Source organism: Ornithodoros turicata, chromosome 1 (assembly GCF_037126465.1).
Source record: "Ornithodoros turicata isolate Travis chromosome 1, ASM3712646v1, whole genome shotgun sequence".
In the NCBI taxonomy this organism is placed as follows: Eukaryota; Metazoa; Arthropoda; class Arachnida; order Ixodida; family Argasidae; genus Ornithodoros; species Ornithodoros turicata.
The window spans coordinates 39,322,741-39,349,995 of record NC_088201.1 but is presented as its reverse complement, the minus strand read 5'-3'; the positions used below and the strand labels follow the sequence as shown (position 1 = coordinate 39,349,995).

The window sequence follows — 27,255 nt, the reverse complement described above, 5'->3', positions numbered from 1 at the left end:
GTGTCTCTATACTCGGTCTCTATATAGGTACATGTGAATCAAAATATTCCTTATAACTTAATGCTTTCCAATGCGTTTCCATTTGATTTTAATATGTGACGTTTTTTATCGATAAACTGATTTTTTAATGTTAATCTTAAATAGCGGGAGTAATTTTATTCGCAGTCTCTACACATAGCGCTCACGGTTTATTTCCGACTGGCACTAAAGACGAAACGAAGCTTCGACTTCTGAAACTGAATGACTCATCTATCAAAACCTGGTATAAGCAACAAGAAGAGAATGCCCGATTACTTCATGTTGAATAAAACCTGGCTGTCGAAACTCCGGATGGTTCACGGTACGCAAGGCGTAAAACAATACGCTGGATGAATCGCCTAAAATCTGCGAGAGGTCGCTACGCCCTTTGTTTGTCTGCTCATCGTAGAAACTAAACCGACACCTCCGATCCCAGTAATTTTTCTTCCTTGTGCTACTGTTCACGTGCACGACCCTATACAAGCAGGTGGACGCCGCCGACACCTATCAGGCAATGCACGGAACTCCACAGCGCCTGCGTCAAAATCGTCCACAGTTGGCGCCCGCTCCCGGACACTGTGCAAGGAAGGAAATATGTCCACGCTATTCGGAGGCTTAAGAGTGCGAAAGACAAAGCATGTCATTCAAAACGAGTCCTAGAAATTAAGCAAGTCGTTATTGTTCCACAGTTCTGCATCGCTACTGCACCGCGGTAGATTTGCAGTATTCCACTTTAGTCCCGAAATCCCGGGAAGTTTCTCGGAAAAATCCCGGGATTTCCTGATATCCCGGATCCCAACCCTAGTAGTAGTCCGACCCTATGTAAGTTACCCGAATTCAAGGAAAGTTGTACTTTACGAACGTAGCTGAGATATATTCCAAGCTGAGGAACACACAAGTACGTACTGAGAAATAGACCGGTTTTATATGCACTGAGTTTAACCTTACATGTCCCATTACTCGTATTGCGCACAAATCATTAGAAATATTGCCCATGTTTTTATGATCCAACGGGATGACTATACCGTTGCAAGATAAGGCAGTGACGCACGTAGACAATATAAAAGTGACCGTACTACCTCCAGAATTATAACCGCATACGAAAGGTCGTTGGCGTCAGAAAGTAGGAAGACAATTACAAATTGCGAAGATACGGTCAAGAACAAGAATAAACTAAAAAAAGCGTTTTAAGACGTGTTGCCTTTACAACCATGGTATGGTGTTTATCATGACGGATCCAGGATTTTTCTGAGAGGGGGGTCCAGCCTTGGCCAGCATGGTAGATACACGATCTAGGTCAATTAAACACTATGTGAAGACAGAAATTGAGGAGGGGGTCAGGACATCCCCCCCTCTAGATCCGCCCCTGGACTGTTTATGCACGTATGGCACGTCATAACGCCGAGTCAGTCGCGTATAAAACCAAAGGGGCGACGTCTGGATTTGCCTCTGTGTGCACAGAAGACAGTGTTAGGGAAATTGCTTTTATTTTGTAATGCACTATATCATTAATCATTACAATTTTGTAAAGTAAAGCATTACGTTACTCATTACTTTTTCATGCATAGTAATGCATTACTTTCATCAAGTAATAACGTTACACTGGTGTTACATTTTCCTAGATGTCCCTAACACGGTCCTATGTTGTTTGAAGCGTGTGCTGCAAAGTAACGTGATTATACTTTTACTTCATTACATATTACCAGTGATAGTAATTAGGGGTTCTCTAATATCGCTACGTATGCATAATTTCGACGAACAATGAGAGCAGTATGCATAACTCATATGAACAATCACAGGCAACAAACAAGCATGAACAATCATTAATCGCGAGTAGAAGGAGTTGGCCTTCAAAGACTCCACTGCTCTTCTCGATGATCTGGTCGCTGACAAAGGTGGCCGAGAAAAAACAGCTCTGAGGTTTTCCTTGCCTGTACCAGGCATAATTTGTATCTACTGGTTTTAGACAATACCTGAACCACAAGTAAGGAGTAATGTCATTATGCATTACCCGGCCAAAAGGAGGGCTTTAGATTACTCCTTATTCTCCCACAAAATGTAATGCAATCGCATTACTCATTATGAGATGTAATGCATTACTCCTCATCTCTGATAGCAGAAGAGAAGTAAATATGACTAAATTGGCGCACGATTTGGTTCGTTACGCTGCAATTCAAAGAAAAGTGTGGCCAGGTTCTCAGTGGAAACTGGAGAGGTTCCATCAACATATTTGGCTTTCTCCCCATCTTTAAGTTCGTCCCTAGATCAGTTGTTCTTCTAAGCTAACTTTGTGTTACCCATAAAATGGAGCTTCCTTACAACAGCTTCTCCAATTGACGACTCAACTTATCAGTTACTACGACCACCAGCGATCTGACGGATGGCGAGATGGCATACCAAATATAAACGTGCATTCTAAGTGGTGAACTGCTGCAATATGCAGTGAAGGAATGCCACAATGATAAAAAGCTGTTTTAAAAAGGAAAAATATTTATAAAAAAAAAACACTGAGGAGTTCTATCTTCATTTGGCGATTCGTTGGAACCTCTCGGTATTAGGCGGCGTTCAAAAAGAAATGCGTAGATATGTCGTACTTCTCGCATGGCTATTTGTATGGCGGCAATAATTTCTGCAGCCTTTCATATTAGCAGTGTCAGCGCACGAGGATACGCGCAAGAAAAGCCCAAGCAAGGAGGGAGGGAGTGAGAACAAAGCCGGGAGTTGGCGACGATCATTATTCTCCCGCCAAAGGAGCACTAGAAGGAGAAAGGCCAATATGGAGAGGACAACGAACACAATAAGTGACAGAAATGGACGCTATTACGCCTGCGCAGTTCACGTTCTCCCAATCCCCCCCCCTTTTTTTTGCCATTTATTCAATAAGATATTAGAATAATCATCATCGCCGCCCGTAGAAGACTGGAAGCAGCGAATACCACGACCTGTCTTCTGCACATAAATTTGGAAAGGGTAATGTTGCGGTTAAAACGCTTAGAAGCTCACTACTTTTTGTGGAAGACGCATATTTTCCAAGTGCAACGCGACAGATCATTGCGAGAGCGTCAAGAAGCACTGGCATTAGAACAACAAGATTAGACAGCATAGCGACCCTTAGAAACTGAAAAGGCTGCCGCGCTCAAAGCTGCCGAGCTGAAAAGCAACAAGAACAGGAGTCGCAATTATTGTTATTGTTTTTACTTAACAGTCTTTCTAAGTTCCCACTCTCTCTCTCTCTCTTTTTCCCCTTTAGGTGGGAGGGAGGGGAATTCGAAGTTCTGTAGCGCCGGAGTAGCAGAACTCAGCCTGTGATACGGCTAAGTTCTCGCTGTTATTTGAGCTTTATCAACCGTCTGCGTCTTACAGTCCGCGTCTCACATTAACGTTATGTAAGACACAATAAATGTTTCATTTATCATCTTCGTCCTCATCATACGATGAGCATTCGTTAGCTGGTGCGACACCGCCATGGACATCGATCAGCAGGTGGTCGCTTGCTCTAGTTCGTTTTCCTTCATTCCTATATAGCTTCGAAGCCAGGTCCGACGGTTTTTCCATCGGTACGGCTCAGTTATTCATTATTATCGCTCCATCAGTTTCGTATCTTACTTTCTAGTGATTAGGCATTGTCGGGATTAAAGCTTTACTCAGACAAGGGCTTATATGAAGCTGCTGTTTTGGGTTCCTTTATATGGTGCGTAAGTCCCAGAGCGCCATTTACGTGGAGACAAAATATTTAAGCCTCGTAAACCAGTTGGCAGTGCATAGTACAGTTGTCCTCCAGGAAGAGTCTGTTGAAACTAGAAAAATCGATCGTGATTTACCGACCGATTCACTTCCGTAGTGTTCTGATGTGCGTAATTTTAACTGAAACTTCAATCCTTCGTCGTCAGTTGTCACGTTAATTCCACCAATTGAAGTAAAAACGGCCTTTCTACAATCCCGATAGCAACAGAAACAAGAAACACCGTTGTCTTCGCCAACACAACCTCATGCATACTGATTGTGACCCCATTACCGTATGGTGGCAGGTTTTTATGTAAAATATTTTGCCAAATACGGCCGTGGCTCAGGGACGCCCCTCTGTAACCTTCCTGCTACGCAAACCGAAGCCTCGGTGCAACTTTGCGACGTTCCACCCTCAACCGTTCCAAGCGTACTAATTGCGCATGCGGAAGCAGAAACCCAGATAAGTACGATTAACAACGCCTTTAGTGAATTTAGAGCTCCTCTTTTAGGAATTCCAGTATGTTAAAAAGAATAAAAATGAAAGCGACGTCGTACATTGTAAACGTATTAGAATGCGTCCACCTGTTTCACCGCCAGGTAACGTATGATGAGCGGGCATTTATCAATAGCGTAGCATTTTCCGGTCGCAGAAATGAAAAGAATCATATACGAGAGGTTGAAAACAAAAGAAAGGGCGAGGAAACAAATGCAAGATTGGCAACTTCCGGCGTACATGAAGCACGTGTTGGGGGCCCTGCCACTCACACTTTTCGCACGTGTGGGCCTTGCGAACCCTATTATCCCTAACATGGGAGGCGCGTTATAATAATCGTAGGAAAAAAATCATAGGAGCGGAACCACTCAAGAAAGGTGTGTCCCCACACCGCTCTGGCAAACCCCTTCATTTTGTGCTCCGGTAACCTCTTTCATCACTCCTACTTTCCCTCTGATAGCAGTATAAAAAAAAAGTGCCAACATACAATGGCACCTTGCGCAAAACGGCTTTTCACAGGGCAAGGCCGGGGACTCCTGTAGTTGTGATGCGTCTCCCATTGTTGATAGCCAGCGCTCCAGTTGTACTACACATGGTGTGTATAATAGAAGAATGTCGCACACTATAAATGGCGCCATATTTCGTAATTCTCAACTGCTCAACGAGCATGTGCTGTTACGGGGGAACACTTACAAACAGTGCCTTTCTTTCAGCGTCTCATTTCTATCTCGGATCGCCCTGGCAATCCGTTAACATAGATGTAAATGTACACAGACATGTATGAATCTTGAGTACGTTGCTCAAGATACTGTATTTAGAAAGTTTTTATTAGTATTTTAGTATCTTACTCAGCACTTTTTCCGAAAGGTATTTGTTCTCTGTTTCAGATACTTTTTCAGAATTTTGTATTCAATCGATTTAGCTTCCATTTGTCAGCATTGTCATCATTTACCAGTTTCACCACAAGGTACCCTTGCTTCCGAGGTCTTTTCCTTCTTTCCAATGCATTGTGGAGAAGGGCAACAGCTAATTAACTAACTGACGAACCCGATCATTTTTGAAATAGAGAAAGGCTGACTGAAGAGCATTTTGAAATGCAGCTCCTACAATGAGCCAATAATGTATATGCACAGAGAAACGATAATCAGTTTCGCCACCAATACGTATCTTAACTCTAACTTATATACTTTTTGAAGTATTTGCTACTCTATTCTAGTTGCTTTCTTTTCATACCCCTTCTTTTACATTTAGAGTTTAGGGAGTGTTTACATTCTCCCTTCAGTATTTAGTATCGTTTTTTAAACACACTTTTATAGTATCTTGTACATGTTTGTAAAAGAAACCGGTCATTAGTAGGCATTGCTCCTTCATTCCTCCGTCTGTCATATACAGCATACGCCGATATGACCTCAAACACAGTCTTTCCCGCTTATGTAGGTTCACGCACAGTTAATAATAATAATGATAATAATAACTTTATTCTACTGGCTTTATACACTGAAAAACAAAAAAAAAAAAAAGAAACAGGATGGCCTATGCCTTTTGGCATAACCATGTAGTTAACATGAATATGGATAAACCTGGGGAAAAAAAAAAGAGGGCGGCGAGCTCGCGAGCGCCAGAAGAGGGACCTTACGCTTGAGGAGCACAGAGACTATGAAAAAGGAAAAAGACGACACAACGCGAATCTGTACTGACGCTAAGGGTTCCTTTTCTAGTAGAACGTGAACATCTTTATAAAGCTCTCAAGCTCGCGTGTAAACGCTATCCCTGTGGCATACCAAATATAACTGGTCAACTGCTGCGACATATAGTGAAGGAATACCATAAAGATAAAAAAAAAAAACACTTGAAAGAAAATCTAAAAGAGGGGTAACGTTGAAAGAGAAGCGATATTGCTAGGTTCAACAGGTCCACAAATGGAGCAGACCTACTTTAAAATGCGACCGTATATTCATGTAACAGTTAATTAGTGCTAAAGAAACTGTCTACGAAGCAACTGCTACACTGCCTATGCAATTGGTACTAGCCCCGCTGTAACAGCTCCGTAGAACACACTGCTACACATCATGCAAGAAACAAGCAGGGGCTGGAAGAAGCAAGCAAGAATTTGTGTAGTCTGGCTTTCATACTCGCACGTGATTCGTCCCCTACCAGAGAATGCGTTTCGTAAAAGAATAACGGCAAGTATAAGCGATTGAACGACTTAACTTTACGAAGTTTGAACTTTACTTTTGGGGAACCGCTACGTGAGTATATATAGTTACTGTATAATATATTTTTCATGCTTTGGGCTTATTGATGACCAATACCAAAGCAAGAATTATGTACATGCAATGTCATTCTCAGGCTACGCTAGACTATATAGCCTCCATGAAAGCCAAATATAGATTAGATCGAACTGGAAAGTATCGAAGTGCTTGTATCGATGGGCACATGGGTTAATCACGAATTACGTATAGATGTCAATAGTGTACTCTTGAGAGCTAGAATTGCAGTCACTGCGCTCGCCGGCGAGAGAGAGAGAGAGAAAATTATGCATTTCCTGCTCTCTTTCGCATCTACCTCCTTTTGACCAGCAATGTTTTACTGCCGAAAAAAGATAGAATGACACTGACACCTTTCTACTTCTATTGTATTCTATTCTGGGTCCCTACCAGAATTGGTGAATAAGCAGAATAGCGAGCATATGCAAAATCAAGGTGTTATTCGTGCCAATGAAAAGGGGGCGCCCACTCAGCCGCCCTTAACTCAACAAAACAACGGCTTTCTCCTATTCATAAACTTCCAGCGTCGGCGTTATGAGCCATTGCTCTGTTTACTCAGGCATCGGTGCGTTCTGAGCGATAAGCAACATGCGTTATCTGGTCAAAGGCTGGACAGCGGCAGATTACAGATGGCTTGCAGCGAAAGTTCCCTTTTGCGCTCTACACCGACACGTCCGAGCACATGTAAAAACAAAACGTGCAACGGTGTAAAGTACACCGGAAAGCTCTCCCATACTGTCGTAACGACTGCATTGAATTCTAGCGCTTTATGATTTTATGAGCTCGCAGTTTGTTTCATTCTTACAAATAACCTCGCCTCGAGCCATAAGCCTCGAAGAACCGAAACAGAAGAAAAGAACGGGGGGGGGGGGGGGGGTATTCGAAATATCGGCGGCTCTCCACCAGAAGACTTTGCTCCAATCTATACCTTCACTGGATCGCTGGATTTTCCATTTTTCGATGTCAAACGCATTTTTCGAAGCGCGACATTTCCTTCTTCGTATTTTCAAACTAAAGGCGTTAAAGGCGTTCAGTGCAGTCTTTTAAAATTGATTACTACAATGGACGAACAGAACACCAGCTCAGCTGAACTTTCAACAGATGCTTTTATGGACAAGACAACAGTTTATAGCCTGTTTTCTCGTTGTCCACAAACAGGTTACAGGGGAAAACGTTTTTGATCTAATCTTTATTTATCTTGGGACTGGCCCTTCCAAACACCGACGTACTTTATCGGAATGAAACAAGGATTCCTAAAAAAATCACTTATGACCCATCCTAGATAACAGTACAACGCGCCTCAACGCCCCAACAATGCGCTTTACTTGGGTATTTTCGTCTGAATATTTGACACTACCGTGTGTGATACGGTTTATACACCGGGGTCCATGAATGCACGGTGAAACTTTTAAGCACTCCAGCGGGAATTGATTGTAAGCCACAAACACATAATAATCATAATTTGGCGATTACGTCACGCGACAACCATATGACCATGAGCGACGCCCAGTCTTCAGTTAGTGGCTTGTGTAATCAAGTAAGGGGGGAGGATAACCAAGTAAGGTTCAAGATGGTTATCCTTTTGGCAAACCTAATGTGCTTCGGATATATCCTGCGAGCAAGACTCAACATTATCTGATTGTTTCATAAACCAAATAGCGAAAGTTAAATAGATTGACGTGGCTTCCATGCGTTAGCTTTATCGTAAGATACTGCGCTAGCGCCATACACTCCAGGTGAGAGCAATTTCTTCCCCGAAAACCACGCGCACCACCGCGTGAGTGATGTCAGGTACAGTTCTGACTATACACGTGTCCGGCACCCTTCTATTTAGAAATATTGAAAACTCAAGGAAGCCTGCATTGCTTTATTCAGCATTATGAATATATTATGCATACAAATCACGAAGTTCGTTGATATCTGGCGATTATTGAGAACCCCAAAGACATATTTTTGAATTTTTGTAGCAAAATTGAGTGGGAACCATGGGAGCAGTAAGGTGAAGGTGATCCTATGGCGGGGCACCACAGTCAGCGTGAAGCCTCTGAAGTGTCTTATGGGCTGCATTCAAACTGCCCACAACTGATAAAAGCAAGCCGATTGAGGAATGAAAAAAAAAAAAAAAATAGCCAGTGGGAGAGAAAAAAAAAAAAGAGGGGCTAACAAATCATGTGACAGAGCTCACAGCGGACTGCCGAAGGTTGTTACGACGACTCACGACGGAAGGGAAAGCCAGCAACAGTGTTAATGATTAGTTCCGTTTCGGACGGTTCTTTAACTTACGTTAAAATCTCAGCTGTTTAATATTGATTCCAGTCTTACAACGATGTCCCAGGGTGTGTATTATCCACCATTCCCTCGTGCGACGACAGTCTAAAAAACGACGAGTAATAAATTGTTCAAATATGATGTATTTTCGCCTTACTACAAGGATAACGGCAAGTGTTTTCGCCTCACTAATAATGAGGACATCAACGAGAACGGTGTAACGATGGTTTTCTTTGCAGAACGCCATGCACGAGCAGTGCTTCGATTCGTTTTGTGTGTACATTCGTCACTATTGCCTCAAGAGCCATTGGAAGTATGTCAAAAATATCAAACGTAATGCATGCATGTGTGAATTCGTCTTTCATGTGCCCAGAAACGCAATATCATTTGTCTAGTTTGAAAAGAAAACAGAGAGAGAGAGAGAGAAAGGCCGAGTTTCTTTCATCCCGCCCACAGCGAAGAAGCAGAACGCGTGCAAGGAGGTTCAGTGTATTTCGTCCGACTCGCATTGATGAGGCAAATGATGATTATGATCATGATTGGTGTTTTTTTGGCGCAGCGGTAACAATGAGGCAAATCTCGAGTGAAATAATTGCACATGGGGTGCACTGCACATATTCATGTGACATGCTATATACATATATCCATCTCCCACATGCAAACTTTCTCAAGGAAAACCGTGCCGCTGGCTGCGGAAACAGCAAGCAATGTTCACCAGTCAAGACGCAACAAAGAAGGGAGCAAAGTATGCAACTTTCTTAGGGCGAAACGGAAGACCCCAGTGGATGGTTGGCGCCGATTGCAGCTGAAGCGGGGCGGCAAATAGCAATTGCTCTGATTGCTAGGAATGAGAAGCTCAAGAAGCGATTTCCTTAGAGATCCTGTGTCCTTGTGGACAATTAAGGGCACAAAACAGGATCCTTTTCATTTTGAACGCTTCCTCCGATCAGGGGCCAAAGCCTGAACAATTTAGTTTCTTCCGCAATCTTTAACCGGGGTTCACCGCATATGGAGCCTGCGCAGCAGAAAAAGGTGCCCTGAACTACCCTAACGACTTTTGCAACAACGGGCGAACAACAACAAAAAGAAAATACATTCGCTATCAGGACGTCTTTGTTCCAGTTCTGTTAATGGTGGACTACGCAGACTGACGAAGAGCCCATGCACGGAGCGCCGTGTGCACACATACGTTTACAAGTCTACGGACGTAAAGGACTGGACGCTGCCACATCCTCTGCCACGTCTCGTTCAGTGCAGGTGGTGGGTTGCGTTCAACCCAGGGCATACTGTCGTCTCTCGACGAATCCAGCTGTGCTGCAAAGGCGAAGGGCTCTGCCGCTAGTCGGGTCTTCATAGGGTCGGCATGTACTCGCTGTCCAGGACCATCAGTTAATTGAATGTACACCACGGTGCCAATTGTTTCAGTGGCAGTATCTAATTCAGTGAGGCCTGTCTGACCGATTAGCAGTCCAGGCGGTAGCTCCAACATCGAAAATTTATTTGCTTATTGGCTTCCTGTTCTTCTGCCGGTACCTAGAGACTTTCGCGTGTTCTTTGAGGTTGGGCCGCGGGGACGCCGGAGTTGATCTGAACTGTCTGCCCATAAGGATAAAGCGCTGACTTTCCTGTGATAGGGGTATGAGGTGAGACACCACCGCAGAATGATTTCCTGCATCACTTTCTTTATTGTTCCTCCTCTTCGAAGGGTTGTGAAAGGTGGGGAACCTACGAGGAGAGTTTTCAGCTCGGCCATTAGACTTCGGGTGTTGTGGTGGCGTGAAGGCATGCTGGATTCCGAACAGCAGGATGAAATCGTTTTTATCTTCGTTTGTCCGGCGTGACCTGTCTACAAGACCTCATAAGACTCAGGAGCGGTGACACCCCATTGTCGGAATTTGCGTGGAACTATCTTTCGGACATTAGGCAGTGTCTTATGGTCTCTTCACTCGTGAAACGGTGGGCACAGGTCTGCTAATCCAGTTCGATAGCGGTGACATGGTGGACACCCAACACTGCCCATTTGTTTACACGTTCTTCTGTTCGGGCAGTGGATACCCTCTTCTTGATGATCGGAAAGCTTCACCCGAGCACTCTACCTCAGGTCGGAAAACGACTGCATCTCTTTAGAATGAAGCAAAATCACTGAGACACTGCAAAACGTTTTCTCAGGTTTGATAGATTGAATTCAAGCGTACTGCCGGTGACTATGGTGTCGTCTTAGCAACAAGCTACGTCGAAAATCGCTCACCGTAGTGAGCCAAAGATGATAGTGCCCTGCTGAACATCTTTCTGCGGGGCTTCTGACTGTAGATTAACGAACAGCCTGTGCACGTAGCGTGAGTGTGTACAAACTTCATCTTTTTACAGGTCCTCTGCAAATACGACGCTCAGAAGTGGTACATATAACTGCCAATTTTCTTTCGACCTGTTTGACGAACCAACCGCATGATTTAGACCTGTTTGCACACAGTGCGAGACAACGATGGGTAATTGCTCCGCTGCGTTATCTGGCACGATTGCTATCAAAATAGGACTGCACATCTGCGCCCGACACTTGAAAACGTCATAAAGTGCATTTCCTTTGACATATTTCGCCACAATGGCTATAATGAAAACGGTAAAATACTGCAAGCAAAACAATGAGTCAGGAACACATCTCACATCATGAGACCCGGACAAAGTATGCCAGAGGCCTCCCAGCATGGTATTGATCTTCCTCTCTTTTCTGGGATCAAAATTTTTGTTATGCACTCTAACAAAAAAAAAAAAAAATCCTTTAAACAAAAACTGACGACGCTAGTACGAGGTGAAGACGAAAAGAGCAAACTAAATTGACGATGGGCGGAGCTGCCGCGTTTCCCCCCGAAACCCCCACAGCACTGCACAGTTTTTACATTCACCAATCAAACACTTGGAGTGCCAATGGCGTCCGCCTCCCCTTCCAACGTCTGCGAAAAAATTAGTAATCGATCTTTTAATTTCTCCCATTCTCGCGCAATCTACTGTCCGCCGCCATTCTTCCAGAATGGGAGGCAAACTCGCCCTTAGCGTTTTCCTTTCTTCCTCCTTATTCGCTTCTTTTTAACGCTTTCCGCTTCCTATGTAGCGACAGCACTACAAACACACAAGTAATATAAACATAGTCTAGACGCGCAATTCGCGAGCTAAAACGACACAGAAAACCAGCACGCGACGTCTCGCTCTTAATGTACCGTCCCTCCAGTTCCAAACAGGCGCTGGGGCTCCTCTCGCCGCTTGTCGTGTCCCCCCCTCCCCCCATATTTTCTTTTAATCTTGCCTTACTTTTCTTTTTTGCCAACCGATTTTTTTTACCGTTTTTGGGGAGAAATGTGGAAAATGGAGGGAGTCCAATGCTCCTTCCTCTCCCCGTGCACTTCGTCAACCTCTCTACTTCCTCCTCCATGCAGGGTGACGTCAGCCCTCCACTTTCAGTCGGCGTCGCCCTCACCTAGATGTTTCTCTTTCCTTTCTTACCAGACGTAGGCAAAAATGATTTCGGCGCGGACGACGGGATTTTCCCCTTGACGCGGGCGTTCTCCGTCCTTTTTGCGTTGAAAATGAACGAATGGCTGTGCGTACTTTGCCTTCGCGCATCTGTTGACAGCTTCCGCATAAAAGCAAGCCTGATCCGATTGTTAGCCCAAGCAGGGATTAGCGATAAGCGTGCTTTGGACATAAGCGCGTAAATTCGTACGAAGCAAGCGCACACTGTCGTAAACGTAACTGTGCGAGGCTGAACTGTGTTTCGTTTCTGTGTGTGCCGTATGGTTCGAGGTAGGCTGCTAAAATTGGAGAGTTTGCAAACGAACACACGAGCACAGAGGAAATAACACGATAAATATATGAAACGAAAAAAATAATAATAATAATTCTACAGTGAAACTTGTACAGAGTGATCCAAATTTAAACGCAGGTCGTGAGGGAAATCTACACAAGTTTATACGTAAGGATGCTCCTCGTAAGCTTTTATACATCCAGCAGATGCTGTACGAACTAGATTAACAAAAACCTTAAAAAAATATTCGAACAATATTGGGTTTTGTCGACGGCCCTTCGAACAGTGCTGCCTTAAACGCCCACAGTTAGGAATTACATTCGTAAACCCTTCAAAATTCGTTATGAAAGCGAATGGACGGAGGCTTCCCTGTGCCAACCTTCGAGCTAAAACACGCACTTAAGCCACACAAATGCAAGCGAAGGCACTGCTGCAACGTTGGAGGCAAAAAGACATGGGGACTGCAGATGATGAGATGGATGAGTCGTCTCCGGGAGATACTAGCGGACAGGTCGGCATGGCACAAACAGCCGAGCACCGATGAACGACTCAACGCTCACACACTTTTCTTTCTGCCTTCATAAAGGAATGGGCTTCCACTGCGGCGTCCATAGGAGAACCTCTCACCATAGAAGGGAGCACTCCCTTGGTACACATGTGTACATAGACAATAGACAGATATTATAATTGATAGAACGGTCGCCCAGTAGTTTTCAAGGAAGTTTGCCCGCCTGAAACCATTGAGCACATCCGAAGAAACTGTCGCGCACATGGCGGCGCGCGCCAGAAACACCTCGCAGAGTGCGAGAATGGCCAAAAGAAGCCTGGGAATATTTTATTTTTGATTTTATTTATTTGGATGTCTATTGATAAAGCTACAACATTCGAACGCACCCGTGCGAACCCATAGTAAAATGCCAGTGTATATACCGCACGCTCGCTTGGGAAAACGGGGTTGGTATGGACACCCCTGTAAATGTGCTCTGAGGTTTTTGGACTCCTCATGGCTTCGACGGGGTGTCGGTTAACCTCTGCGCGAACCGTCAATGTTCATCACCTCCTACCTTCATCATCTCAGATACAGTCGTGACGCTGCCCACGACTGTGTGGTCAACATTGGCACGCTGGTAAAGGCATATTCAATGCCACCACCGCCGCAGCTTCCAGTACAACGCCCGACACCAGTGAACAGTCACCTCGGTCCCTTGAACACTGCCTGTTCCAGTGCGCTCTACGCGAACGAAAGGAATATTCGAAACTAGTCTTTCGTAAAAATGCACGCAATAACGCATGGACTCAAGGTGTCAGTCCTCGTGTAATTGAAGCGTGATGCTCAGTTCTTCCGTAACATTGGCATCGTGATTGAAATGCTAAAATTCCAGCGCGTTCCTTTGTAAAATGTCTGCCCCGCCAGCCAGACCTGAAGACTACTAGGAGTTCTGGAAGAGGTCGATGCATGGTACAGATAAGGAGGTTGGCACGACAGAAAGCTGACACCATTTGGCGTTTCAACTCAAAGAGAGCGTCGTCCCTCCACCAACACAAAGGCCAGCTGGTGATGCCGAAATCGCACTAAGCATCTTAAAGCAATTTCTCCCTTCTCCCCTTTCATTAGCCGCGCTCACAAGACCGCCTATAATTTCTAAATCAGATTCGTGGTGCTCTAATGGCGTTCCCTTTCTTGAAGCGTGCGTCCAGAAAAGAATTGGAGGACGGAAAAAGGTTAATAGTAAGAGTAAAGCTAGGAATGAAGAGCAACAAAAGGGAATGGCAGGCCAGATAGGCGGCCAGCTCTGGCAGCGCAGATAAAGTTGTTACTCGTCCGCCACCTCGATTTTGAGGCCCCGCAATATTTCACAGCATTGTTGCTGCTCTTTGGCATCATTAGCGCACAGAAGCAGACACCTGCAAAAGGCAGACATCCGATACGGGCCTCCCCTTGTGTTACCGCTTGCCTCATTTCCGCACGTACCTCTCTCGGAATGTACTGGGCAATGGTCACCTCACCAATGACCACGAAAAATATAAACGCTTAAAGAACAAACCTGGCTGTCTTTTCTATAAGGTCTTGCGTACTCTTTCGTGATCGTCTTCACGTTAGACAGCGCACTGTGCAGCTTCTACTGTCTTCGGACAAGCAGTCGTGTTTGTCATTCCCCTTCTGTCTCATCGGCAACCACGATATAGCTAAGTTTCAGACGGGCGAATTTGGCAAGAAAAGGCAAGAAAACGACGTGAGCGAGAGTGTTCCTTTTTTTCGCCTTGGCGATATCGCGTCCGCCGTCTCCCCAAAGAAGGGCTAATAAGGAACACTGCAGCAAGACGGCACTTTTCTTAATGTTGTCCCTAATGCGCGTGGTTCCGCGAAATCATGAACCATAAACATCCGATCGCATCCCGTGATGCCACTAGATGTTATAAGCTTTCCATACACCAAAAAGACAGGCGGAAGCACTGTAATGAATGGAAGGTATCGATTTTTTCTTTTTTGTCCACGTCGATGTGCATATGGAAGAACTCAGTTATAAATACGTACATTAGTTGTATTACAGCGCTATTGCCGCGATGTATACCCTGTACCGGCACTTGTCAAAATGGAGACCTCCTGGAAGGAAACGTGTAGACCTTCTTTTGCGGGCATGTAACTTAGAAGTCAGGTCCATAAACGAAAACACGATATGGTGAAGTCACCACCCACTTTCGCGATAAATTCTTTGAAAATTGCAAATAACGCAGAGCGACACTATCAAGGTTAGCCTGCGGCGGAAACCGACGCAAATGTTCTACCTTTTTTGGTATTATCATTTTTACAGAGTCTGGAAATTGCTCGGTGGCGTACACATGATGTACGTCACACTGTGGCCAACAGTTAATATCAAATGTCGGCATCGCTAAGTGCAGCAATTTTTTTTTTTTTATATGGCGTACAAGCGCTACGTAAGCTACGGAGTGCGGAGCAAGATTACACGTGCACCGTACCTCAGCTGGAATGAAATGCCCGAGCAGAGATACTGTAATGAACGAAATAGGTGGCAATATCTTTACCTAACACAGGTACGGATAAACGCTATCTCGCAGCTGCTGATGACAGGGTGAATTTGCGATACGAGCTACGTTACTGCAGGATCACACGGCGTGCGAGTGAATCATAAAATGGCGGCAAATAAACGTACATACAGAAAAAAGGGAACTCTGTTAAAACCAGTGAAGATTGATTGGCCATATATATATATATATATATATATGCGTGTGTATGTATATATTATATATATATTACTTGTTTCTTTGATGGTTTTCTCCCTCATTATATATATATATATAATATATACATACATACACACGCACGCGCGCGCAAGCACGCATGACAGGTGCACAATGGCGCCAGCAACTACAGTTCAGTCGACAGTTCGTTAGAGGTAACGGTCCCCTGTTTCTCCAGCGAAGTGTTCCCAGGTGGCTTCATTCAACTTCACTTTGCATGCAACTTTAAAAAATGGGACCATCAATGGTCGCATTTACACAGACTACGTGAATCAAGCTAATGGTTATTACACAGAGGAAAGGAGATAGGATGAGCATAAGGAACGCAGTGAAGTGAAGTGAACGTATAGCTCCAATTTGAGTGTTCGTGTCTTTGAGTTCCTATCTAAGACACAAACCTCACGCTAACAAGCAGACGTGTACTTCACGCTGGATTGACAACACTGGAGTACTTACAGGTTTTACAAGGCACACTGTCCACCGTAGTCCAGTCGTTGGTCGATCACTGACCAGAAATCTGTCGATCTTCTACACAGAAAAGTGGGCTACCGCATCCGACGATGCCTATGCATGCAAGCCTGCGAGCCTGAAACAGGTAAGCACCCAGCGATAAGAATCAGCGCAACTGCTATAAAGACGGCAGAGTGATCGATAAGCTACTTTGCTCTCGGAACAGACTGCTTCCATCTGTCCGTCAATTTCTTATTCTCATTACCTTGACGGAAAGGGCAATAATAACAATAAAAAAAAGGAGAGAGAAAAGTAAGTGACAGCTCTAGGGGCGCTCTCACTTGGAAACGGTTGGCTACATGCGCCGAAGGTAGGGACCCTATCTCATTACGCTGATTGCAACTGTCGCGTCTGATAAGAACCAGCTCGAGATGGGGCGGGCCGCCAATCAGGGATATAATCAGAAATAAGAAACAGTAATGTATTATAATTGTGCGCTTTACAACATCATTTTAAACTGTGCACCACCATGGTTCGCTGAAACTGTGCGTGTAATATACTTATGTGCAGCTTGGTACAAACGTTTACGGAACACGGCACTGGCGTATTTCTTCATAGCGGCCCCTGCTAGCTACCAGGAAGACATCGAATAAGAAACGGGTGACGGGCTATTCTGCCCATCTCTCAGTATCTGTGTCCGCTCCTGTTTGCTGCTATAGGGTGTCGCTCCAATGGAGAAATGCGACATCCCGGTCTTCCCTAAACTTCTGACCCAAGCTGTACATGAATATTTGTCCTACACGCACTCGGCGGAACTCAATGGATGGACTCAATACCTGACGTCTACAGGCGAAAACTCAAAAAGAAACAAGAACTACATGTTCTGATTCCTATAGCAAAAGTAAATACTTGAATCAAATACCGTAATAACGGTTAAATAAAATGGCAAAATGTGAAGATAGAGACGCCATCACCAACCAGGAACGTTAGCAATGCGCGATTTTGATCAATTTTACCTCCGGCGAACGGCTTAGGCGTGTGGGTGTAACCACAGTTTTTACGCATAACTTTGCGGGGTTTCAGGCCGAAAACGTTGTCGCTTTACGGTATCGTGAGTCCCGAAGGAGTAATCGAGTGATTATGTTTGTACGAGATAGTAGAGCACCTTAAGTATAATCAGCCTTAGCAGTCATTGATCGATTCGATGCAGTGTACTCGCCTCGAGAATATGCGGCAGCACAAGAACGGGGCTTCTGGGACTCCTTGGGTGAAATCATCTGGATGTTACATTAAATTGTAAAAGCACAGTAAGTCCGAAACATTTTTTTTTTTTTTTTTCACAACTTCCCATTTTGAGCTTTCTGCCTTCTTTCAAGCTTCATAACGAAATTCCCGTCGTCGTCGTCGTCGTCCCTTTACCGGCCATTAACTACACATCCAGTCGAAATACAAGGACCCTCGAATATCACCATCAGCTGAACATTAGATATCCGCTAGGATCCAGCGCGACGCCTCCGTAGGTGTATGAGGGGAGGAGGAGGTCCGGAATGCCGTATTGTTTGAAAGTCGCCGATGGCCGGCCACCGCTCTTATAATATCCTGCTCAGAAAGAGGAGTTGAGTCCAAGAAAGAAAACCTGGAATTACGACAGTTCCACTATAATGCCGCAAAGGAAAATGCGCAAGTCGTGCCGTCTGGGGGTGGAACACTGCACACAAATGGTCCTCTAGATCCGTGAGAAAAAAGGATAGGCAAAGCAGAGGTGGAGGAAGAACAACGGCCACTGTACCGTGTTCGTCCTTTCTCGACACATCTGGAGTGCTGTCGTGGGCCCTTCTCTTATCGTGCAGCAACGATTTGCATCCTTACTGTATTCAATCGAAATATTTACGGGCTATCCGATATTACTCTAATGAGCTTAGTAAGCGTGCATTCCACAACACAGAGAGAAGAAAACGTCGCATCACGCATGGAAACATCATTTGTGGTTGTGTCTTCGATGCGGCTACGCTATGTAATTAATAGCATCATCCTCGTCATCTTGCTCCTTTTTTGTTTGTTTGTTTCCGATGCACTTCCTAACAGCAACTTAATTATGGTGATGATGAATGGTGAGCTGTTTCGTCGCCACAGGCGATACTTTCCACCATTGCCCGCGGTAATTTTGTAATTGGGTAACTTTCTAATGTGTGGACAGTATATTATATGCTAGAGGGTTGCGTGTCTCAAACTAGTACTTGTCTCGTTATTTAAGTGGCAATGTAAGTAGCTTACCTGTCGTCATGACATACCCTACTTATCTTCACCGAAATAAAGTGTTCTTGTTTCAAATTCTATGAAACCTTGGCAGACATAGCGACATCTGGAGCAAACTTATTAAAAACTAACCTACTGCTAGTCTCACTGCGAATATTTGGTCAAGTAAGCTAAGTTTTGCAGTATCCAGCTCATTTATGCACTGAACAAGCAATTTACAAGTAACATTTCATTGACCTGCACTCGACTAGCGAAAGATGGATGACAAACTCTTTAAAAGTGCGTCGCTCCGATTTACAGCGGATTCAAAACGCCATCCCAATTTCCCAATCTTTACGCCTTCACCCTAGCACTTGCACATTCAGTACAACATTCTGCTAGTGTATCTGCTGCTAAGTGCAAATACGGATATGCTTAATTTGGTGTTCTGTCTTTTCAAACGGATCCTAATTACTATTATATGCATAACGATCCCATATTAAATATTTCAGAAGACCACTGACGAACATTATTGTTCATCAGGAAGTTGACAATCGTGTAGTTATCAAAGGCCTGAGCTGATGTGACTGACAATATCGTGCTGATGCTGAAGTCCGTGAACAACACATGAGTGAAACTGTGATGCACCGGCAGCATTCACTTGGTGTTGTCACTGGCGCGCTGATTTGCGTTATCGAGTGCTCTGCACCGGGTTGAGGCCGGGTGTGGTATGGACGCCCACCGAGGGCACCGGGAGCGACGCATGCGTCGCTCGATAAGACAGCGAAAAAGCGCGCGCGTTAAATCAAACCGACATTCCGTGCTTGTTTTCGGGAAGCGGTTGAACTCGTAATTACGGAAAGGCATCTTTTTTGCTTCGCGCGCCTCTTATTTCGCTTGCTCTCACTCTCCGTTGGCGAGGAGGTAGCGCGGAGGAAGGGAGCTGCGTGCCCAGGGCGCATGCGTACCAGAGGTGGCCCGAGTCCCCTTCTTCATTACTACTTAAAACAGCGCCTGCTCCCTCTTCGGCGTCGCCTCCGCCATCTTTTACTTCCTCTGCCTCGCTAAGTGCAATATGCCTCTCTAATCACGGATCCGCCATGATTCCCTGCCGGCCGCCGCCTTTCTGTCGTCGTCGGCGGCGGCAGCGGACTGGCCCAGCGCCAACCGGCGCATTCCGACGGACACGGACTTTCTCCGCGATTCTCTGACACAAACGCAACAAACCCGAATGTCATCTTCACTGCCGATAATTTCAAGCGCAAGCATATAATGACGGCGCTCGGAGGCTTCCAGAGTGTGGTCAGAGCGGAAGGACGTGTTGCTATAGGAACTCGGTCTGTTGTAGCGCGTGCTTGAAGTAGGCAAGTAATAATGCCATTAAATTTGTGCTGGATAATAAGGCCACAAATTTACGTGTGATACAGTTGTGACCAGTGCAAAAGGAGGGACAGCGTCTAGTTCTCTTTCGGCTCGTACGAAACCTGACTGGCGTGAAGTGTAACATGGTTTACGCCTTCTGAATCAAATAGCTCTGGAAATACAAGCTTTCGAGTGGTTTATACGCAAATGATTTGTTTGCAAAGGATGGTCCTGACCGCGAAAGTTTGCGGTGTATTGTCAAGAGTAGGCTGTAGACCATGTGTGCTTCCTTAGTTGACGAGTCATAGGGTATATGTGTAATACATATCAATATGGATGATGGTGGTGGTGGTGGTTGTGATGGTGAAAGGACTCGCCGTTGTCGGCCTCACAGATGTGGGCAACGTTACGACTGACACCCTGGGGAATGTGCGTCCTGGGTCTACTTCTAAGGGAACTGTGCCGACACATGTCTGCAAGCGTACGAGGAAAACCCAGGAAAAACCACAGACAGCACAGCGATGTGGACAGACAGCACATATGGATGAATTGGCAAGAAAAGAGCGATAGATGCGTCAACAGGAACGTGCTGGCTGAACCAATTTGCAGTTCGTCGCTAGGAGTGATAAAATATATAAATATTTATAGACATATTTCTTCGATATAAATATATTTCTCAACTACATTTAGACGGGCGTTCATTCTTACGTCGGTTGGACCCAGGATCCGTTAACTACGTATCGAGATCAAACTCGGATACGTGGGAATTGGTCATTGAGCCGAAGTCCTGCCAATCACCATCAACGACACTCGTGACGCTATTCTTCAATTTATGCTATGTTGAAACTGTGTAAACACGGGCCACGGCCGAAGTGTGATAAAACAATTATGTGCTCAGCGATACTTGAACCCCTTAATGTACAACCGGATCGTGATGTTGCGAGGACAATAATTGCAGACATAAAAAGAAGCGTGGTATGTCAACATTTAAAAAGTGATGATGATGACGACGATGATGATGGTGGAGGTAAAGAAAAAGTATGGAGATGTAGAATCCACTTGCCGTACGTGACACCAGCAACTTCACATTAATCTTACTATGAGCTTTAAGAGAAGTCAACGTAGCATTTTATCACACTGTAACACACTGCATACTGTCATGTGGAACACGAAGGTCACTCACAAATCAGGATTTGGAAGGTTTAACGTGAAAAGAAAAGAAAGAAAAAAAAAGAAAAAAGAAAGAGGCTAGCATGGTGTAGGGTTTTCTGTCAGGACGTTCAGTCTGTATCAATAGTCTCACACCTGGTAATTCCTCAGTCGAATAGCATTGTTACACAGTGTTGTTGAGAACCCGGAACGACGACTGAGCTTCTCGCAAGCAATCGGGGCCAAAACAAAACAACGGTACTGTGATTACGCAATCTGTACATTAGAGAAGGGACTATCGAGAGCAAACAAGAGGATAAACACAAGGACCAACGACAGCGTGTTTAAGTACACAGACAGAGCGAGATCAGAGCCCAGGCCCTGCACTGACCAATTAAAGAGCCTCGCGGAATTAACAGGATCGGTCCCCACTGGCTGACGCTCAGCTTCCCCCATATTGACCCCCAGTGACCACTCGTGGAAACCCCCAGATTATGGACTTACGCTACGTCGGCGTGCTCTGGATTTGTACGGAATTCCCTCGGGCTCGCCTATATATAACTGCTTGGTGGCATCAATGGAACTCATTTCGGCGCCTTTGTCATCCAGTAGGTCCTTTTTGTTATCGAAAAAAAAAAAAAAGAAGAAGAAAAAGAAAAAAGAAGAATGTTATCGGACACAGTCAAATGAAAACAAGGATTAATACTAGAATGAAACAACAAGCCCGACACAGAATTTATTACCACTGATGAGTAGCTTGTGATGGTTGAACGACTTTTCTTTTTCCTGCCTAGTGAAAGGAAACTCGCATCTTGACGGAATTATAAAGCAGAGAATTACTTTTGTATAGCATTCAAATACTGTTATTTGCGGCTTCTAAGGAAAAAAGAAAACATGATTCAGAATAAGGTTGCATCTGGTTGATTGATTGATTGAGAAATAAAAAAATATGGAGATGTGAGACCCGACAAAATCGGGTCAGGTTGAATCTCTTGTACGGCCTGCAAATGTGTTGCTAGAATGGTAGTTGTCCTGCTGCAAAAGTGAGTAGGAATCTAAGATGACGCAGCAGCAGCGTGTTGATTTCCTCTGTGTCCAACATCTAATTAAGGTACGAAATACGGTTAATCTCCTTTAATGCCAGGCTCTAGTTACAGCGCACTTTTTCATTGAGAACGAGTAAAATTCAAATACAATACCCACCGCACCGCCACGAAATATGTATGTGCCAAATTCCCATGACCACCCCTTTTTCCCCTCGTATGGCTTCGAACAGCTTTCCAGGGCGGGAATGTCATTCCGACCTTCCTACTGCGCCCTGTCAGTGCGTCGGCTACGCTCTTCTAACTAGAGTTGTTGCGTCAGACGACCCATTCGGTTTTCTTCTACGGTCCACTTCTTTTTTTTTTTTTTTTTTTTTCGATCCCACAGTCAGATTTGGACAGACATTGCACATGGTACTCAGATTCGCTATAGAGACACTATCAAACTGAGCTCCAAGTTCGTCCCCTCTGTGAATTTCTCCCACCGAAGCGCTACATCAACTCTCAACACTAACCCTCTCTCCAAGAGCACGTCTCCACAATAGAGCGAACAAAAGTGACACAAAGAAGGAGTAAAAAAAGGAGAGAGAGAGAGAGAAAAAAAAAGAAGTGAGGTTCAGCCATAAAGAGGCAGCCTTCGGACGCAAAACACACAGGAAGGAAGGACAGGAAGGGGAAGGCGCAGAAATTTCTCCGGTATTGTAAGCAACACAAAAAAGTACAAATCCAGAGCATCACTCGTTCATCTGCTTCCGCATTTTTAGGCTCTATATGACTGTGGAGAGGCGGGGAGTAACATGGTTCGGCGTCGAGCGCGCGCAACCGCGCGTGCGGCCTTGGCAATGTAAGCGTGGCAGTACCGTCTCAATAAGGGGCCCCCAGATGGGTTCGGGAGGGGTGCCGAAAAGTAGGTCATGAGGACCCTCTAACGAAAACACAAAATTATAAACTAGAAAGAGAAATAAAATTTCTCGGCATATATAGGAAGGGTAAAAGCGGAAGAATAGAAACAAACTCCTCGCGTGTCAGCCTCAATGTGGATAACAACCCTTTCAGTGTATTCTTTTTTTTTTTAGTCGAGCTCGTGATTCACGTTCCTCCGAGAGGGCGCTGCTTGCCAATGTCGTCTGCCACCCACGTGACCCTGTGCGGGGTCACGCAGGGACGTTATAGCTTCAAGGCGTGGAACTGCCCTTCCATGTATGCTACTGCTTTATGAATATTGCTTCTCTTACTTCCTCAGTTGCACGTTTGATATGTAGACCACGCAGTGTTTGTCTCTTCAGAGGCACCTCGACCCCGAGCCAGCGTATTTCGGCTTGAGTGCATTTCGGGCACCGTTTCGAACCAGTCATCAGAGACGACATTTAACGAGAATGCTATCTCTCAAATTTCTTGCAGTTCATTTCTCATTTTGACTCTTATTTGTCTCGTTGAGGTGTATTATCCCTCGCATGCGTACGAAAAGCCGACTTCCCCGCAATATTCATTCATCTGCAGTGATGCACCATTTACATAGGGGTAATATTACTTGGGAGCTTCAATTTTGACAAGTTTTCATGCATTTCCACGCGGACACAATTGCACCGCGTGTCTGTTAACATTTTGTTTTGTAGCAGCATTTATTGCGATTTGGAGAACCCGTTTTGTGCTGAATACTGCACAGGCTGACCGGATACTCATTCTAAAATCGCGAATCAGACACCTCGCGCGGTACACGCAGTTTAAAATATGGTCTAAATGTCACATTTTCTATGCGCGAAAGCGGACAGTACTGCGATAAGTCTTTGCCTTTATTCTTTAGGCATCCTAATAACGGGAATGCGTCCAACAGTAGCTGCTCGACATAAAACAGCAGAAAAAGACCTGGGCCCCAATAAGAAGGCAAGATGAAGCTAAGCAAAGATAGAAATGGTCCTTCGTTCCATGAAAGAAAGTTGAAACAGCCCAGCGTTCAATAAGTCGACCCTTACGCAAGCAGCGTTAATTAAAGCACCTGTCATCGCAGCTCCCTAATATTAGGAGCCGCCCCTAAATCACGGCTAGGAAATGGAGGGAAGCCTGCTATTGGGCGACCGCTAGTCACGTGTCCCCGGTTGCGCATGCGTGTCACGCCTTGCCCTCTTTTTCGTGCGACACTCGCAGGCGCCTCCGCACGGCAACGATCGAAATTAAAATTAATTAAAGAGTCTGCCTTCCACTTCACCAGGCTTAAACTTTATCGCTCAGGCGTAAGGGGAAGAAACGGACGAATCACCACGGAGCGTCTCCTAGCGGAGGAAATGGAGATACATACATAGAAGGACCACGTAACAACCTCAACCATTCATACGTATATAAATACGTATAATATGTATAGCTTGGAAAGGGACACATGAGAAACAGACCGAGTAATGCAACCCCATTCGTCCGGGAGGAGTCATGAGGACTTCGATCGGTGGAATATTAAGATTAAGAACGGGCAGTCCGAAACGCCATTTAGCATGCTTAGTTACTACAACCCATAATTACGTCATTTGGAAATAAATGATGATACTTTCTGTGGGGTTAGCAGGCGGCTCCAGGGTCCTCAGTGCAGCAGCATCGCGTGCTTTATTTTATTTAGGTTACATGTGTGCTCACTTGTGTTGAGTTCTTTTATATTATAGTACGTGCTTAGCTGTTTTTTTTTATTTTCTTTTTCATCTCGATCAGATCCAAATACCAGCCCCCTTGGTACAAAAAAGGATAAATATCCCGTCCTCGATAAGCGTTTACCAAGCGATCTGCCTGCCACATGGCGGAACATTAAAATGGCAAAAAATACATCCGTTACGAACGCATTACATTACGGATGATGCGTTATTCCTATCATGTTTTCCAGGCACGCAAGCGAATGGTCTTTTTGTTACACCATGTCTTGTCTAACAACAACAACAACTTGGAAATGGGATAATCAGTCGCCTCTCAGTGAGGAACGAAATCCTACGTTCTTGTTTATTGACTTCATATACCTTATTCATCCTTCATTCATTGTATCAATGAAGCTAACTGCATTTGGTGTGCCTTTGACATCTGAGAGCTGTTAAGTCACGCTATTTCTTAACCACCAATGTACAAATCGAGGACTATGTCAACCAACTACAAGCTCAAACCCCTGATTTTGTGTTGGTGATCGGCTCCAATACACTGTAAAAGGAATTGATGCATTCGACCGAGAACGAAGAAGAAAATTACTTGTCGCGTGAACGACAACAAGTGCTACAAATACTTGCACCATCAGTAAAATAGGTGCACGTTCGATTAACGTGTAGTGGTACCTCTAGTAATTCGTTATTCTTATGATCCGAAAATGTTAGATGAGAATGACAACGGATACTCAGGAATGGTGGAAAAGCATACCAGTCACAGGATTCCGAAAGTGTACAGCTATATTGATATACAACTTATGTAACGATTTCTCTTTAGACTATCACGTTCTGTATATCTAATGTGTAAATGTCATGTAAAGAAGAAAAAAAGAAAAATGTCATCCAGACGATATTCGTCTTCTGGAATGCCTGTGTCGTCATCAGTCACGCCATTATTTGATGCTTGGCGCTTAATGATCTTTGTGACATAACTTTAGAGACGTGGAAGTGAATTTGAAGCGAAAAGACGGCCTTATACAAAAACTAACGCGTATTGCTTTAGAGAGGCCGTTCCTCCACTGAAGTATCCAGTTCGTAGACGCGTGTCCCTGCTTCTACACTCTTAAAAAAAGGGTGTACACTGTACAGTAACTCCTTTTTGGGGAGTACACCCTTGCCACATATATCTCTCCCTTTGGAGTGTACAATTACTCTCCAATAGGGAGTTAAAGGGTTTCCTCACTCCCTGAAGGGAATGAAGAGACTCCTTTTTGAGAGTAATTGTACCCTCCAAAAGGGAGCGATATACACTCTTAAAAAGTGTGTACTCGAACTCCTTTTCCTTGCCACATAAGTATATCAGTCCCTTTTTGAGAGTAATTGTACTCTCCAAAAGGGAGTTATATATGTGTCAAGGAAAAGGAGTTAGAGTACACTTTTTTTTAAGAGTGTAGTTCTAGAACACCCGAGTGCACTCTAGTTCACCCGAGTGCAAACGCATAATACATCTCGAAATCTAACGGACTGCGCCGTAACTACGACGAAGGCATTAATGACTCACTTTGGAACAACCAACTTGGCTTGTAGGCTTACGTGTATGTGAGCACTAATCCTACGGCTTCTTTAATCCTCCACAGCGTAGCTATAGCCATTTCCTTGCCATGCAGCCGGCCCATGTGGACGAGGACTTTCGAAGAGAGGGACTTTTTCGAATTAATGAGGCGATAATAGCCAGAGACATTAGGCGACACAGGCCCAGTCCGTGTTTGGAAATTTCCCGGAAGAAAAGGAAAGGGCGTGCTTTTAGAGTGAAACGCCTGGTAGTGAAAAAAAAGGAAGGAGAGAGAGGCAAATAGCTAAAGTGGAATGGGCGCTCATTGTCTCAGGCCGTTTTCTTGCGATTCCTTCTCGCGCAGTTTCCAACTCCACATCTCATTAGAGACACTAAGAACATCCGCGGGTTCTTTCATCCGCTCGGAAAGCAAAAACAAGACTCTCTGTACTTAAATATGCTCTTTGAATGAGATCGTATTTAAGAGGAATATCTAAGCAAATAGAATACGTTAGCGACTGGAGCTTTCGACAGATGAGGGTCTCGTGCCCAACTGACGCTTGACTTGACTGTAACGTTACGTTGAATAACCAGCAAATAAGGCAGGAGTTGGTCAGCGTAGCCTATTTATATGGTTTGCGATAAAATGCCGTAAATATAGGCCAGCTGGAGGACGAACTCCATCATGAAGGTACCTGAGCAATGGGCTTTTTTTTCCCCGCATACACAATGCTTCCTATGTTCATTGAAATATTTTATTGTACACAAAGGAAAACGCCTTTGTAACTCCGTGTGTGAAATCTCATTTTTCTCATTCCTTACTCTAAAAGTCTGTTGGTGCATCTCTCTCAACTCCCAAACATCTGAAACGTAGTGTTACGAGTGACAGTTATGAGGAAGTAGTCATTCATGCTTTCCTTCGAAGCTCAAACCTCTTAACTTTAGAATTATGTACAATGCATCCGTTGTGTTATTCGGTAGTGCACAGCCAACGTGATTACGTCCATTTGAAACCTATATTCTTGA

General features: G+C 44.6%; 1 protein-coding gene across 6 annotated transcripts in view; it reads right to left on the bottom strand.

Annotated features, from left to right (window-relative positions):
• LOC135378039 (zinc finger homeobox protein 4-like) overlaps positions 1 to 27,255 on the bottom strand; it is a 253,994-nt gene that overhangs the window by 200,941 nt on the left and 25,798 nt on the right. For 5 of the 6 annotated variants that reach the window (XM_064610870.1, XM_064610877.1, XM_064610874.1 and 2 more), the window contains exon 2: positions 16,286 to 16,415. The gene's annotated coding sequence lies outside the window, so the exon portion shown is untranslated. Of the gene's footprint in view, positions 1 to 16,285; positions 16,416 to 16,544; positions 16,603 to 27,255 lie in introns of those variants that run through there. The other variant, XM_064610873.1, reaches the window with a different exon arrangement.